Source organism: Balaenoptera acutorostrata, chromosome 3 (assembly GCF_949987535.1).
Source record: "Balaenoptera acutorostrata chromosome 3, mBalAcu1.1, whole genome shotgun sequence".
In the NCBI taxonomy this organism is placed as follows: Eukaryota; Metazoa; Chordata; class Mammalia; order Artiodactyla; family Balaenopteridae; genus Balaenoptera; species Balaenoptera acutorostrata.
The window spans coordinates 9,016,712-9,033,864 of record NC_080066.1 but is presented as its reverse complement, the minus strand read 5'-3'; the positions used below and the strand labels follow the sequence as shown (position 1 = coordinate 9,033,864).

Here is a 17,153-nt window from a genome sequence, read left to right as displayed (position 1 = left end):
TCCTCTCCCCTAATGTTGCCTTTTAAAGCCCTTCCCTGAAAGCCACCGGAGAGTTTGGGTCTATTGAGCCTGAGCCGTCTGTTCTCCTTGCTTGGCCCCATGTTGGGCACCTTGGAATAAACACCACACTTTTCTTCACCACAACCTGGTGTCAGTAGATGGGCTTTGCTGCATATTGGGCAAGTGGACCCAAGTTTGGTTTGGTAACAAAACCAATACAAACTCCTGCAGGGGGCAGGAAGGAAATATAGGTTGCATTATAGGGTCTTCACAAAACCTAGCCTAGAATTGGAGAAATATTAGACTATTTCAATATTCTTCTTAAAATTGATAATTAAAATATCTGCCCAGTGTGATGGTTAATTTATGTGTCAACTTGACTAGATTATAATCCCAGCTGTTTGGTCAAACACCAGTTTAGATGTTTCCGTGAAGGTATATTTTAGATGTGGTTAATATTTAAATCAGTAACTGTGAATAAAGCTGATTACCATCCATAACGTCGACGGGCCTCATCCAATCAGTTGAAGGCCTTAAGAGCAAAGGCTGAGGTTCCCCAAAGTGGAAGGAATTCTTTTAAGACGGAAGCATAGAAATCCTGCCTGAGTTTCCAGACTATTGTCCTGTGGAATTCAGACTCAAGACTGCAACATCAACTTTTCCCTGAATTTCCAGCCTATGGGCCCATCCTGCAGATTTCAGAACTCTCAGATAGGTAGATAGATAGGTAGATAGATAGATAGGTAGATAGATAGGTAGATAGATAGATGATAGATAGATAGATAGATAGATAGATAGATAATCTCTTATTGTTTTTATTTCCCCTAGGGAGAACCCTGACTAATACACTAATACAGAACTGCACTTTAATGTATATTCTACACAACGGGATCTCAAACTTTGATATGCACCAGGATACACACCATTAGAATCATTGTCTCTGGGAAGTACCAGCCAAGGCATCTATATATATAATAAGTTGTACAGTTGGTACACTAGAACAGTTTAGATCTAGATTTGATAAAGAGCCTTTTGATGCACATTAAGACTTATTATAGTTCAGAAAAGGAAAAGGGAACTCATATTTATTAACCACCTGCTATGTGCCAGGTACCGGGTTAGGCTCTTCCAAGTATATTATCTCATCTCTCACCCAATCCTCTCAGTGCTGGTCACCTCAGCAAGGTTAGTAACCTCCTCAGGACCTACCCATTCATTTGTTCATCAGATGTTTGCTGAGCAGCTGCGATGGGTCAGGCACTTTGCATGGCCCTGGGGATAGAAAGGTGAATGGGAGACATGGTCCCCTCATTGGGAGAAAATTCTAGGAAGAAAAACCAATGATCGTCAAGTGAACTAGAAATGAATCATTTTGCAAGGCATGTGAAAAAGTGCCTTGAAGGAAGTGGGTAGGATGGAGTGACAGAGAATAGCTATGGGATGGCCCCACTGTCAGTTAAGTTAGACAGTGAAGGTGAAATGAAGAAAGCCAATGAAAAACAAGGATGTGAGATGGGGGTGGGGGAAGGAATCCCAGGCATCACTGGGCGGGGACACATCAGGACTGCTTTGTGCACTTCCACTGAAGCTGCCTGTACAGCATCCTGGAGAAGACATCCCAAGGAGGTAGATAGATATACCAGTATGAAACTCAAAGAAGGGGTCTGACGTGGAGACATAAAGTTGGGAGTCATGAGTGGGTAGGTGGGATTTATAGATGCGATAGATGGGAATGAGATGTACAGTGCGGGGAATGTAGTCAATAATTATGTAATATCTTTTTACGGTGGCAGATCGTAACTAGACTTAGCATGCTGATCATTTTCAGGTGTATAGAAAGATCCAATCACTATGTTGTATGACAGGAACTAAAAAACAAACAGCAAAAAAACCACCAATACAATTTCTACTAGCACCTGGAGCAGATGCTGTGCAGGTTTCCGTAGAAGTAGCCCCTAGGAAACAATTTTGTTTCTCGAGACCAAAAATGTCTTATTACTCAGAGAGCTAGGTCTTTCTTTTGACTTTACTTTTTTTTTTAATTAATTAATTAATTAATATATTTATTTATTTGGCTGTGTTGGGTCTTCGTTTCTGTGCGAGGGCTTTCTCTAGTTGCGGCAAGCGGGGGCCACTCTTCATCGCGGTGCACGGGTCTCCCACTATCGTGGCCTCTCTTGTTGCGGAGCACAGGCTCAGTAGTTTTGGCTCACAGGCCTAGTTGCTCCGCGGTATGTGGGATCTTCCCAGACCAGGGCTCAAACCCGTGTCCCCTGCATTAGCAGGCAGATTCTCAACCACTGCGCCACCAGGGAAGCCCTGACTTTACTTTTTTGAGTTCTGTTTTGAACGTATGTATGTGTGCATGAGAGAGAGAGGTGAATGGATGGATGATGGGTATAAAGTGTATATATGGATGGATTTTGCCCTTATGTGATCATTACAATGAAAGTAACTGAGCAGATTTTATTAGAAGAATAAAATGAGCTCCTAGAAAAAAATAAAGACATGGGAATGACGGAATCACCTCGAGAGACTCGTAGACAGAAGGTAGAGCCCGGGACCAAGACCTAAGGACTCCAGCCATTGGAAGCCAACAGGAGGAGCACCTGCAAGCGAAGGTGAGTGGGTGGGTGATGGGGGGCTGGTGAAGTTGGCAGGAGGAGGAGAGGAGACGTGAGTGTGGCAGAAACCCAGCCAGCACGTGGCGGGGCTAGAGTTCAAATCCGGTGTCTGCATCCATTGCCCTTGTTCTGCTCACTGCGTTCGCCTGGTGCATTTGGAGAGCTAACAGCCTCACAGTGGATTCGTATCACACTCTAGCAATCCCACTGGAATGTATTAGCTCACCAATACTTATGGTTGTAGGAAGAGAACAAGGCAGGTGCTACCTGTCTGACAGATGAGGACACTCTAGCAATCCCACCGGAATGTATTAGCTCACCGATCCTTATGGTTGTAGGAAGAGAACAAGGCAGGTGCTACCTGTCTGACAGATGAGGACACTGAAGCTCACAGAAGTGAAGAAACTGTTGGATGGTGCAGCAGAAGTCCAGGCTGCTGCCTGGGTGTCTTTCCTGCTTAGTCCTAACCCTCAAAGCTGCCTAACCCTTAAAGACCATGTTCATGGCTTCTTTATCACGATCAAATCTTGTCTTTTTTAAAAAGCATCTGCTGCATGGGATAGTGTGCAAAAAGAATTATTCAATTGGTGCAAATTCCTGATGAAGAGCTTCGGTGACAAATGGAGGGAGAGGCAGAGTACGGGTGTCAGAGACCTGGTCTGAGAGGAACTGGGAAAGAAATTAGTTACAGGTTTTTCCCCAAACAAACTCATGCTTTTTAAATTTTTTTTTTTGACCTAAAATCTGCCAATCAGAGCTCCCTAAACGTTTTCTCAATCTTGGTTTCCAATGCACCATTTTAGACACTTTAGAGGACAAAGCGGGCAGCTGCCGAAAAACCTGGGGAAGGGTTTTCAGCCTCAGGAACGGAGGGAAACCGAAGGGAGGGACCGACCTGAAACTTAGTCAAAAGGACACTGCAAGCAGGAAAACCACTCCTCAAAACCATCTTGTAGTCTTAGAGGTCTGTACCCTCCAAAAACAAGGATAGATGACAGTCATGCTGGGGAATGGGTGGGAGGGGGAGGACAAAGTCTATTTTTTAAATTTTATTGAAGTATAGTTGATTTACAATGTTGTGTTAATTTCTGCTGTACAGCAAAGTGACTCAGTTATACATATATATATTCTTTTTCATATTCTTTTCCATTATGGTTTAGCACAGGATATTGACTATAGTTCTCTGTGCTATACAGTAGGACCTTATTGTCTATCCATTCTCTATGTAATAGTTTGCATCTGCTAATCCCAAACTCCCAATCCATTCCTCCACCACACCCTCTCCCCCTTGGCAACCACAGGTTTGCTCTCTATGTCTGTGAGTCTGTTTCTGTTTCGTAGGTAAGTTCATTTGTGTCATATTTTAGATTCCACATATAAGTCATATCATATGGTATTTGCTGGAGAAAGTCTACTTTAGACTGTATGGAAGATGCTACCCCGAGGCCGCCACGTGTGGGAGACAGAGAAGGGGAGAGAGTCCCAAGGCACCCCAGCTGTTTGAGTCTTCCCAGACCTGGGGGTACAGAAGTCTTTGAGAGGAACCCAGCTTCAGCTACCATCTGACCACACCTGCCGAAAACTCAGGCAAGAACTGACTAGCAGAGCCCCAGTAAACCTAGATTCGTGTGCAGATATGAACTGTTATTGTTTTAAGCCACAACTGGGGACGGGGGCTGCTACACAGCAATAAATAAATAGACAGCTGTTCAACCGCCACCATGTCCCCAACACACACACACTCACAACTTTGGTAATCACACTTTGGTAATTAAGAAGCATTTGTTGATTAATTTCAATGACAAAAACCACTGTTCCAGGTTCTGCAGATATAAAGCTGGGGACAAAAAACAACAAAAAAAAAACATGCTTTTTCCCTCAAGAAGCTTGCAGACTCGTAAGAAAAAAAAAAAAGATCAAAAACAAGCAAACAAAGCAAAACCCCCAAAATACTAGGTTATAAGTGCAGTGATAAAAGCCCACTGAGGTTCTTAGTATAGACACACAGAGATGGGGCAGCTAACTCAACCTGAAGAATGGTTGGAGGCGATAAGAAGAAAACGATGGGCACCAGGAGAAGAGGCAGAGGCACAGAGATGGGCAGACAGCATGAGAAAGGCACTGAGGGAAGACGTGCACACGGTGGGGACAGAGACAACCCCGTAGGATGGCTGGAAATGACACTGGAGAGGCGGACAGGGCTGTGTCACCAAGAGCTCAGTAAGCCGGTAAGAAGCGTGGACTGGATCACCCAGGAAGCCATCGATGTCATCTGGCCAGAGAAGTGACATGATCGGATCTGAGTTTGGAACAGACCTCTTTATTTTTATTTTTTTAACTTTATTGAAGTATAGTTTTTTTTTTACAGTGTTGTGTTAATTTCTGCTGTACAGCAAAGCGATTCAGTTACACGTATATATATTCTTTTTCATATTCTTTTCCATGATGGTTTAGCACAGGATATTGACTATAGTTCCCTGTGCTATACAGCAGGACTTTGTTGTTTAGCCATCCCATATATACTAGTTTGCATATGCTCATCCCAAACTCCCACTCCTTCCCTCCCCCACCCGCCTCCCCCTTGGCAACCACAAGTTAGAACAGACCTCTTCAGTGGCTGGCTACAGAATGGCTTAAGGGAAGGGAAGGTGGAGCGAGAGGGACGGGCTGAGAAAGCACCCATGAGGCGGGGCCCGTGTGTGCCGGAGCTGCCTGGTACCATCTTGTAAAAGCCAATTACGTTTTTAGGAATTTGGGGGAAGACCGTTAAACCTTTGATAGCTTGAAATCAACCATGGTAGGAGAATTTACGCCACCGAAGTCAACAAATGCTGCAAATCAAGGCTTCCCAGCCAGGGCCAGTTGTTAACCACTTACCAGCACACCACTGATGGAAGCAGAGAGGTTGGAAGCAGGAAAGTTTAAGTAGAAGGGGCAGGTCTCAATGATTAACTCAATATGGAGGGAAGAGTCAGAGTGCCTCCAAACATCTAACATTTGCAAATGGGTGAATGTGGATGATGTGAGCTGAGATGGAGGATGAAGAGGAGAAATCAGTTTGTCCAAGACAATGAATTCAGGGGTTATAACGTGTTGATTCTGAGATGCTTTAAAGGACCGCCAGCGAGCAGCTGATGACCCAGGCCTGAAGCCTGGGGAGGATGTGAGCAGGACGGTGAGAGCAAGTAAGACTGTCCCCCCCCCACCAGGGTCAGGAAGGAGAGCATTAAAGCGTGCTGAGGAGAAATGTCGGGAACACAAAGATTTCGGCTGAGAGGGAGGCCGGAAGGCGCACTCAGAGCAGCCTGAAAAGCACATAACGCCAAGCGTGTGATCACAGGTGCCAAACGCAGCCGAGGGGGTCCATACAGTAACTCAAAGGTAAGTATTTATAATCGATATACCCCACTTCACCATCTTGGGGTACAAAAATGGCATTTCTTTAGTATTCAAACCACAGTGCCAGTGAGCACCCAGCTCTCTAATTGCTGGCAGTACGTCCTAACGTTCTTAGGGCTCCTGTGTCATGTGAGTCTGACAGCCCCATGTGTGCATACACCGTGCAGATGTCTGTCCCAGGAAATGTCATTTTACAGAGAAGGGGCAGGAAGGTGGTGAGTCCTCCATGTGTCTCCGCTAAAAGCCCCCAGTTCTGTGCCGGGAGACACTGGAAAGCAAGCACTGCTGAGGCTGCGGCCCCACCACATGGGATGCAGGAGGCCAGGACGCCTGTGTCCTTGGTGACTCCGCGAGCCACGGTGCTACACGCCGAAGCAGGCCATAGCTCCAAGGTACCGCTCTGCACCCGCACACACACACACACACAGACGTGCACACAGGCACAAAGACACACACACACACAGACGTGCGCACACACACACACACATGCACACAGGCACAAAGACACACACACACACAGACGTGCGCACACACACACACACGCACACAGGCACAGACACAAAGACATGCACAGACACACACACAGACACACACAGACATGCACACACACACAGACACACACACATGCACACAGGCACAGACACAAAGACACACACAGACACATACACAGACATGCACAAACACAGACACACACAGACACACACACACATGCACACAGGCACAAAGACACACACACACAGACGTGCACACACAGACACACACACATGTACACAGGCACAGACACAAAGACACACACACACACAGACGTGCACACACACACAGACACACACACACATGCACACAGGCACAGACACAAAGACACACACACAGACGTGCACACAGGCACAGACACGCACACACACACAGACAGGCACAGACACACACACAGACATGCACACACACACAGAGACATGACAGACATGCACACACACACAGACATGCACACACGCACAGACACACACACCCAGACACACACAGACATGCACACACACAGAGACATGCACACAGGCATGCACACACACAGACACACACAGAGATGCACACACACAGAGATGCACACACAGAGACATGCACAGACATGCACACACACAGACACAGACATGCACACACACAAACACACACAGATATACACACAAACACACAGGCACACACACAGATATACACACACAGACACATACACAAATATATAGACACACACACATACAGACACACACAGACATGCACATGCACATGCAGACACATACATACACAGACACACACAGATATGCACACACACAGACATACACATACAGATACACCCACAGACATACACATACAGATACACACACATTCAGGCACACACAGAGGTATACACACAGACACACAAATATATACAGACACACACACAGACATATACATACAGATACACACAAACACACATACAGACACACACAGACTTGCACGCACCCAGACAGGCAGACACACACACACACACACACACACACGGCCATTCCCTCAAGGACCCCCACAGTGCTGAGTGGTCTGGGACGGGAGCAGTTACAACATCAGTTACCTGCTCGGCGCGGAAAGCTCTCCCGCCCGGGGATCCCCAGGATCCCTTCCCAGCAGCTGACCTTGGTCCAGGCCTACCTGCTTCATTAGTGGCGCTAATACATTGCAAGGCGACTCATCTTCGCCTTTACGGGTGTTCCTCCAGGGAGGGGAGGCGGGGCTCACTGGGGCTACCCTCCTACCTCTCTCTGCCCCTTCACATACATTTGGGGGGACTTATGTGACTGGTACATTTGGGAAGGATCAACTGGGCACGTGTATTCCCCCCTCACTTTCCTATTGGGAGTGACCTGTCCCAAAGAGCATGAGGTCCTCTTGGCCGGGGCCCTGCCTGGGTGGATAGTCGGTAAAATACTAGAGCTGGACTTTAGCTCCCCAGAGGATAAGCCACACCCTCCAGGCAAGCCTTCATCAATCTTAAAGGAAAATGGTCATCTTCCATCTGCCTTTCTCTTTTGTCTTTTTTCTCAATTTGGTCAGAAGTCATGCAGAAAAGGAAGAGGGCTATTTTCTGAGCCCCCTCTAAGACCCTGACAGAACGACAAAGAGAAAGTTTGAAGTGTCCGTTTCCTCCATCGCCACAGAGCTCTCTGACTGCCAGGCAAAGTGCCATGGCCACCTGACAACCATAAGACATGGATCAAAGCAGAGGCCTGCCTCAAGCCAGCGTCCCAGCCCTCACCAGGGAAAAATTAATGAAAGTGTGCTTGTGCGCACCCACCCCAAAAACACTACAGTGAGGGTTCCCTGAAGTGGCTCTTCCCAGAACAAAGAAGGTCTGCTCCAAGATGACTTGGGGTCCCCATGCTGCAAATAGAAATGGCTAGCAACTTCGACTTGTCGGCATCTTGTGCTAAAAACAATTCTACACCATGTTACACATCCATTGAATTTAGCAATGGGAGGTCTTTAGTGATCTTGGACAGAGCAAAGCATTCTCAGCCAAAAGCGTTCAGGAAGCGCCAAACTCTGTGTGAATCACGCAGATTCTAAAGGCTTCGGAGGGCTTCCCTGGTGGCGCAGTGGTTGAGACTCTGCCTGCCAATGCAGGGGACACGGGTTCGAGCCCTGGTCTGGGAGGATCCCACATGCCGCAGAGCAACTAGGTCTGTGAGCCACAACTACTGAGCCTGCGCGTCTGGAGCCTGTGCTCCGCAACAAGAGAGGCCGTGACAGTGACAGGCCTGCGCACCGCGATGAAGAGTGGCCCCTGCTTGCCGCAACTAGAGAAAGCCCTCGCACAGAAATGAAGACCCAACACAGCCAAAATTAAGTAAACAAACAAATAAATAAATTTTAAAAACAAAAAAACCCTGCCCTATAGGTGCTGTTTAAAGGCCTCGGAAAGCAGAGATTCTCCTAAATTTTGCTTCATGAAGACCTTTTGACCCACAACCCCCATTTTCAGTCTAAAAATCTATGAATAGTCCATAAAATATTGGAAATTCAGGGAGTCAAGTATCACCTAAGACATTTGGGGGCAAAGGAAATGAACTAGAACAGATGTTGTAAAGAGAAAAGAAGAACCAAGAAAAGGCTTATTTATCTAGTGATGGAGTTATTTTTAGAATGGTAGGGACTTCCTTATGTTTCTAGGTCAAAGGAAGATGGCCCAAGAAAGGGAAAGTGACCAATAGGAGAAGCAAAGAGTAATTTTTGGAGCAAATCCCTCAAGGAGTTTATAATCAAGTAGCTTTTGCTTGGTAAATACATCCTACATCAATGATAAATGAAAGAAAGTGAAACCCAAAACTTGTAAGCTTTTTTTTTCTTTTTCTTTTTTGTATTGAAGTATAGTTGATGTACAACATTATATGTTCTAGGTATACAACAGTGATTCACAGTTTTTAAAGGTTATACTCCGTTTATAGTTATTATAAAATGTTGGCCATATTCCCCGTGTTGTACAATATATACTCGTAGTTTATTTATTTTATACATAGTAGTTTGTACCACTTAACCCCCACCCCTATCTTGCCCCTCCCCCATTTCCCTCTCCCACTAGTAACCACTAGTTTGTTCTCTATATCTGTGAATCTGTTTCTTTTTTGTTATACTCACTAGTTTGTTGTATTTTTTAGATTCCACATATAAGTGATATCATACACTATCTGTCTTTCTCTGTCTGACTTTAAGCAAAACTTGTAAGTTTTAAATACAGCATAGATGGGTAATCATGCTTTTCAGATATTTCCAAAGAAGTTGGCATAACAATTCCAAGTCACTCTTATTGTCAATATTAAAACTTAACAAAAAAAAGGGGGGGGGGACTTCCCTGGCGGTCCAGTGGTTAGGACTCCATGTTTCCACAGCAGCGGGCCTGGGTTCGATCCTTGGTTGGAGAACTAAGACTCTACAAGCCGCACAGCACAGCCCAAAAAAACCCCAAAAACAAAAACAAACAAACAAAACTTACAGCATTTGTTCTTAATATTGGGGAAATTACGGATAAAACTCTGAATCTCTACAAAAGGCTCTACAACGAGCATATGGAGGTTCACCACTAGCTTTCAGGTTTCTCTCTAGAGCTGTGGTCCAAGAAATCAGAAGCTGCAGCTGCCACCCAGAGGTCAGTAAAATGCAGAAAACCACTGCCGATGGTCACAGATGCCCACAGTCCTGGGCTGAGAATGGTCCAAGGAACGTGAGAGGGGCTGCAAATCCATCTGCTGAAGCCCTTGCTGCAGCCATGGCACAGATGCCCCTTCTCAGCCCTGTCCTGGAGCCTCAGAAATCTAGTCCCCAGGCTGCTTGCCTCTGTGACATCAGGGAGTAGGGGCTGTGCTGACAGTCTCTGGCAACGCCTCTTTGGTCCTCTGCCTTCTCCATGCCCACCCCTGCTCCTCTACCCATCAGGAATCAACAACAGGGCACCCAATAACAGAAGACCAGATGGAAAGCCTGAGAACCAGCACAAGAGGAGTCAAGACCCTGGAAGTGGGGTGGGTGAGAGAAAGGCACAGAAGGGTTATGTGCAGTGGGAGGGGAAAACAGGAGGTCCAAAGGGGAGAACCTTTCCTCCTTCTTACAAGACAGTGGCCATGTTGGAGAGAGAAGTATGGTTTGGTGCCAGTGGAGAATCTGGAGCGGGGAACTAGTCCTGTAGAGCAGAGGAGCTGTGGCTGGAAATCCGTTATGAATGAACTCTGTAATGGGCTGGGATGTACAGCTGGGACCTGAAGATAAGACTTATATGTTCTTCCAGACTTTCTAGGTGTGCTCACATTAAGACCATTTGGGCAAGGTCTATACTGCTCCCTCCCTTTCGTGATAGCATTGTAGGCTGAGGAGCTGTGTAAAATGATAAGATTCAGGACTCTGCTGATCGATAAAGGGCCTTTGTGTGAACTAGAATAAGGAGTTGTGTCCCTGGAAAGATCCAGCCCCACACCAAAGCATGTGGCTTAATGAGTGTGCTGCCAGCTGCACCTCAGCCCGCATTCATCCCCATTGTGCAGTGAGTAGCCTGCACAACCGTACACAGCAGCCTCAATCAAATCCTAGCAAGATGAAACCATAGTAAATTCATGTTAGCAAATATATATACAGGAAGTTTGGGCAGTCTTATTCACCATTTAGTCATCGTAATTGGCTTTTTTTTATTGGTTCTTAGTTATCATAAAAAGACTCAACAGTTTAGAAATAGTGCTGAGGAGGATAGAAAGGATTTACATGCATCTCCAAAGATAGAAAGATTCCAATTCCATAGGAGAGAGACAAATCTTAGAATAAATGAAGGAGAGATATGAATTGACTAAACCAGTGTTTACAAACAAGAAAGAGACGACATAAGATGACATCCCCTAAAAGCCAGCAATGTCAGTATCAACTATAATTAGCACAAGCCTCCAGGTAGAATGAATAACGTTGAGAAATAGATTGTTGATCTTGAAAGATCTCAAAAAGGAATCAGGGATGAAAACTAAGCTGCAGATCTCCCAGAGATGACATATTACCAATAATCGGGGACTTCCCTGGTGGTCCAGTGGGTAAGACTCTGCGCTCCCAATGCAGGGGTCCAGGTTCGATCCCTGGTCGGGGAACTAGATCCCGCATGCATGCCGCAACTAAGAGTCTGCATGCTGCAACTAAAGATCCCGCATGCCACAACAAAGATCCCATGTGCTGCAACTAAGACCCGGCACAACCAAAATAAATAAATAAATAAATATTTAAAAAAAAATAATCGAAGCCACCAAGTGAACATAATGATTCAGACAGGCTGCCTTTCACCTGCCTGCCCTCATCTCCAAAAAATTAGGCAAAAGAGGGAAATGAGGCATTAAACAGCATCAGGGAGACAAGATGGGAAGGAGGGAAGAAATGTTTTAGCAACTGTAAAAATTGTAGAATTAGGTTTAGAACAAATTTGCTCCTCAAATTCTCCAGGGTCTGGTTCAGGTCCAAGAAATACATAGCTGACCATATAAAACTCTGTCTTGCAGCTTACATATAATGGCCAACTCTTTGGGAAAGTCATTTTTCACATAATGAGTATATTATTTAACACTTGGTTATGAACATATTTAGTCACATAAAGAACAGAAGTAAACAACTTTGTGTTATTGTTTTGTTCTTTTGAAGTCGATGGGAACTGATTGACTAAAGTCTTCAAATCTCAAATCTACTTTTCTGCTCCTGCCTTTACGATGGCTCTGTGGCCTTTGAAAATTTCAATGGCTCCTTCTTCTCTACACTTTTCCTCCCCTGACTTCTGGGACATGGCACAGTTTCCCTTTTTCCCCTCTGGCTGCTCCCTTTGCTCTCCTCTTCAACTTTCTATTTCCTTGGAGCACCTCTTAAATGGAGGAACTTTCTAGAATTCAACCTTTGCAGATGAGATCTGTGAGGATGACTCCTAAGGCCATATTTCCAAGCCTAATCTCTCTCCTGAGGTTCAGACCCATTTTCCCAAATGGTTGTGGACATCACACACCTATCCCACATGTACTTCATTCGGCTGTCCAACAGGTACTTCAAATTCCTCAGACAGGACGAATGATCTTCCCACCAGCACTGCTGCCCATTCTGTGTCTCTCATCTCAGCTAATGGTCCTACCATCTGCCCAGTCACCCAGGCAGAAATTCTCAATACTCTTCAATAACTCTCTTTTTCTCACCTGTCATATCTAGTCATCCTGAAATTCTGTCCACTCCACCTGTATAAAAGCTCCCAAATGTATCTCCTTTTTTTATGACAGAGTCCAATATATGGCTTCTTTTGAAGCTGAGATGGAGGTTCCCTGTATGTTTGATTTCAAGATTACTGGGAAGGGCCCCACCCTAAAAAAAATTCCTCCCTGAAATGGTGGATCCCTGAAATTCCTCTAACAGACAAGGTTTTTATTACAGAATTAGAAATCATCTTAAATGCAAAAGGCTCTGGAAAGGTGACATCCTATATTGGAAACACACCAAAGTGTCACTGCTGTATCATATAGCCTTTCAGTGGGAAAGTTGATGGGACACACAGAGAGTAAGGGTGTAAACTGGAGGATGAGGGATAAGAGCAAGGAAGAAAATGTGCAGGGGGCAGAGAGTAATCACTGGGGGGACGTTTCATGAACATACAGACAAAGAAACTATGCTTGAGCCAACCAAGCCAGAATCAACTAAAATATACTTTTGCACTGAAAGGTAAATTAAAAAACTCACAAGGATCGGAGCCAAGGTAGATAGGAAATCGTTTTATAAAAAGATTCACAGACACTCTTCTCCTGTTTCTACAATAAACAGAATGGAGCAGTTTCCCATTGTTGGGTCTTATTACAATAAGACCCAACGAATGTGAAAGTTCTAAATTTATGTGAGATCTCCGAAATTACTGCAGTGGGAAATACTGCCGAAGCACTTCTAAGTTCACAAATAGATCTTCCTCTTGGAGTTTTCACAGCCAGCTCTTAAAACTTGGCCACCTTTGCCATAATATTCCATTCCAATCACTCCTGTATATTCCATTCCTAACTCATTTTCCTTCCTTAGCTCCCAGTGGAACCAGAAAGAGAAATTAATGAGGTCAGGAATAACAATGGGGTAACTGGTTGCAAATTGTTTTTTCTAGGTTTCTTTATTATTATTTTTCTTTAAACAATTGCCAAGACTGGAATCAAAGATAAATAGAAGGCACAACAGTTTTGCTCTGGTTTTGTGTTATTCAGATTTAAAAATTTTTTTTGTTTTTTTTCTTTTTTACAAATACAAATTAAACATGAAAAAACTCTACTTCAAACAGAATCTAGGGCTTCCCTGGTGGCGCAGTGGTTGAGAATCTGCCTGCCAATGCAGGGGACACGGGTTCGAGCCCTGGTCTGGGACGATCCCACATGCCGCGCAGCAGCTAGGCCCGTGAGCCACAACTACTGAGCCTGCGCGTCTGGAGCCTGTGCTCCGCAACAAAAGAAGCCGTAATAGTGAGAGGCCTGCGCACCGCGATGAAGAGTGGCCCCGCTTGCCGCAACTGGAGAAAGCCCTCGCACAGAAACGAAGACTCAACACAGCCAAAAATAAATAAATAAAATAAAGAATTATTCTGCCTTCCTCACTGAATTACTTATAAAAAAAAAAAAGAATCTAACAGTTCAAGAAAAGCTTATCAGTTGCATTCTGGACATTTAAAACCTATCTCACAATTTAAATTTCAGTGGTAAAAACAGTAGGTTTTGGAACTGTTTTGTTATCATGTATCCAAAGAAATACTCCACTAACACTCCTTTTATTCAGTTTTTAACCACACCAGAGAGAATCTAAACTGTCAATTTTTCCAACAGCAATTTTTCCACACCAGAAGGTAGTCATGACTCTCAAAGAAGAGACAATTTGGGTTTTTCCTGCCTTCAAAATATTTATCAAATGCTGTAATTCTCACAGGCTTTTGAAACATGTACAAAATAAGTAAGAAATATTCCGGGCTTCCCTGGTGGTGCAGCGGTTAAGAATCCGCCTGCCAACGCAGGGGACACGGGTTCGAGCCCTGGTCCGGGAAGATCCCACATGCTGCAGAGCAGCTAGGCCCGGCCGCTACAACTACTGAGCCTGCTCTCTAGGGCCCGCAAGCCACAGCTACTGAGCCCATGCACCACAACTACTGAAGCCTGCACGCCTAGAGCCCATGCTCCACAACAAGAGAAGCCACTGCAATGAGAAGCCCGTCGACACAACTAGAGAAAGCCCGCACACAGCAACGAAGACCCAACGCAGCCAAAAATAAATAAGTAAAATAAATAAAATTAAAAAAAAAAAGAAATTTTCCAATGAATGAAACATACCAAATGTCAGTAATAAGCAAGACACATTCCTTTGGGGAAACTGTTAAAAATAAAATCCAGTCTGTATATGCAAATAAAGCAAGGAAATGCAGTCTTTTTTCTTCTTCTTCTTTAAAAATCCGTTTTTCCTAAAATATCATTCCACAAAACTGGAAGTGAAGGACTAAAAGGTGCGGGGGGGGGGGAGGGGGAGGAAGGAGCACACACCACTAACACAAAAAGTAAAATTGTACAAACTTAAGCAGTTTATGATACACTAGGATCAGATTCCAAGATACCAAAAGTTGGCTGAAGAAATTCACCCTTCTGTGGGAGCTAGGGTTTGTACTGCTGCCTGAAGATCGGTGAAGAGCAATCACTGCCTTGGAGCAATGCCCCTTCCCACTCCAAATCCTGGTTTCTGCACCATGCCTCCGCGGGGGGCCCTCTCATCCCACCACCCAGCCCACCTCGAGGGCCTCCAGGTCCCCGCAGGTGGTTATCTCGGCGGTCCCCTTCCCGGGCGGCTCGAGTCTTCTTTTCTTCCACATTCAGGCGGACCTCACCTCTGAACATAATGGGCCTGTTGTGAAGCACCTTCTGAAAAGGCTCAGAATCATCAAACACAACGAACCCCAAATTGGGTAATTTCCCACCACTGTTAATACGCAGCTCCACCACATTCCCATACTTTTGAAAAACATCTTTAAGCTCTGATTTGTCCACCTCATGAGGCAGGTTGCCGATAAAGAGCTGATGACTGTCAGGGTGTCTCCCGGTTCTTTGCGGTTCAGCATCACCTTGCTCACCAGCCTCACGGACTGCTCCAGGTCCCCTCTGGGCAGGAGCATTTATTCGCTGTTCTCGCACCCTTTGATCCCTCTGAGGCCTCTGCGGTGGAATCTGAGATTCAGGCTTAGACTCTGGACGAGGCTGTGAAGCTGGTAGTTTAACAACGTGAGGTGGTATCCCAGTAACTGGAACAGCTCCACTGGGAGGAAGGTTCTTACTGGTCACAGTGGCCCAAGAAAAGGTTCTCAAGTCCTCTTGCACTGCCTGGGCTATGTCTGCAGGCGCTGGAGAGAAACTCTTCTGAACATCCTCAGGAACAGTTTCTTCCAATACGCTCAGACATTTCCTCTTGGACTACAGACGCAGGTCCTTGCTCCGGTTCTGGTTCAGGATCAGGCTCTGGTTCAGCAACACATTCTTCTAAATGTTCTTCTAAGTCATTGCTGACAGTTTGATCATAGAAAGTTCCAGAATCATCAGATACCACCTCAGGTGTCTGCTGTCTTTCTTCAGGTTCCTCTGCTTCTTCTTCAGATTCTTCCTGAGGCTCAGTGACAAAGCCACCAAAGACCTCATCTTGGTATCTGAAGATATCATTGTGAACATAAAACTTATTTGCAGCAGAGCCCTCAGGAGCAAGGACAAAGGTCTCATGAATGTCCTCAAAGCCTGGTTGTTATTAGAGAGCAATCCCATCACCTGGACCACCACACCGTCATTCAGAGTGGCATGAGTATCGACATGACGGATCTTAGTGTGGCAATTCGTGAAGTTTTGTGACATCACTTTCCTATGGATTTCTTTCTGTCCGTAGACCGCATCTGCTGGCTTTCCATTTGAATCCAATCCCCCATGGACATAAGAAGAGTTCTTTCCATAAAGTCTGTGTAGCATGTCTGCGGCCTGGTTCAGCAGTGTGTAATACTGTCTCACAGATTCCCACCTGACCGGCAGGGAACTAGGCTTCTCCATAACCATAGCTTTGGTCAATTCAACCTGCGCGGCTGAGCGGGAGAGGAACAAGCTCTGCTCCACACACGGCGAAAAGCCAAAAACCCCTCACGCAACTGCGTCTGCACCGGTTGCAAAATTTAAAGCTATATCAGCTGGAGAACTGAACCATGGACCTTGGGAAAGAAAGAGGTATGCTCCTGGCATCCAGTTGTGAAGATCGGAGGGGACCAGCCCCAGAGAAAGCTGTATTACTGCTCATCAGGGCATTATGTCTATAAATCTAATAACTGTCTGTTGGTCTGTGACAAGGGAAATGGGAACTCTGTCCACAAAATCAGAAAAGGGGTAACGTAGTCTGGTGACGGGAACGCTGAGGTTTTGTGGGACAAAAGGTCATGGGCAATCCAGCTAAGGTTTTGTATCCAGGTTTACAATAGTCTATTTGAAAGCCATATATGAATACATTTTCTCATGAAAACAGGGGACTTGTAACTTTTCAAATTGCAAAATCACTTCTGATAATTTAACTAGCCATGCCTTAAGTCAGGGT

General features: G+C 45.3%; 1 pseudogene; it reads right to left on the bottom strand.

Annotated features, from left to right (window-relative positions):
* Window positions 1-15,233: 15,233 nt before the first annotated feature.
* LOC102998662 (ras GTPase-activating protein-binding protein 1-like) lies at window positions 15,234-16,627 on the bottom strand (annotated as a pseudogene).
* Between the last annotated feature and the right edge of the window lie 526 nt (window positions 16,628-17,153).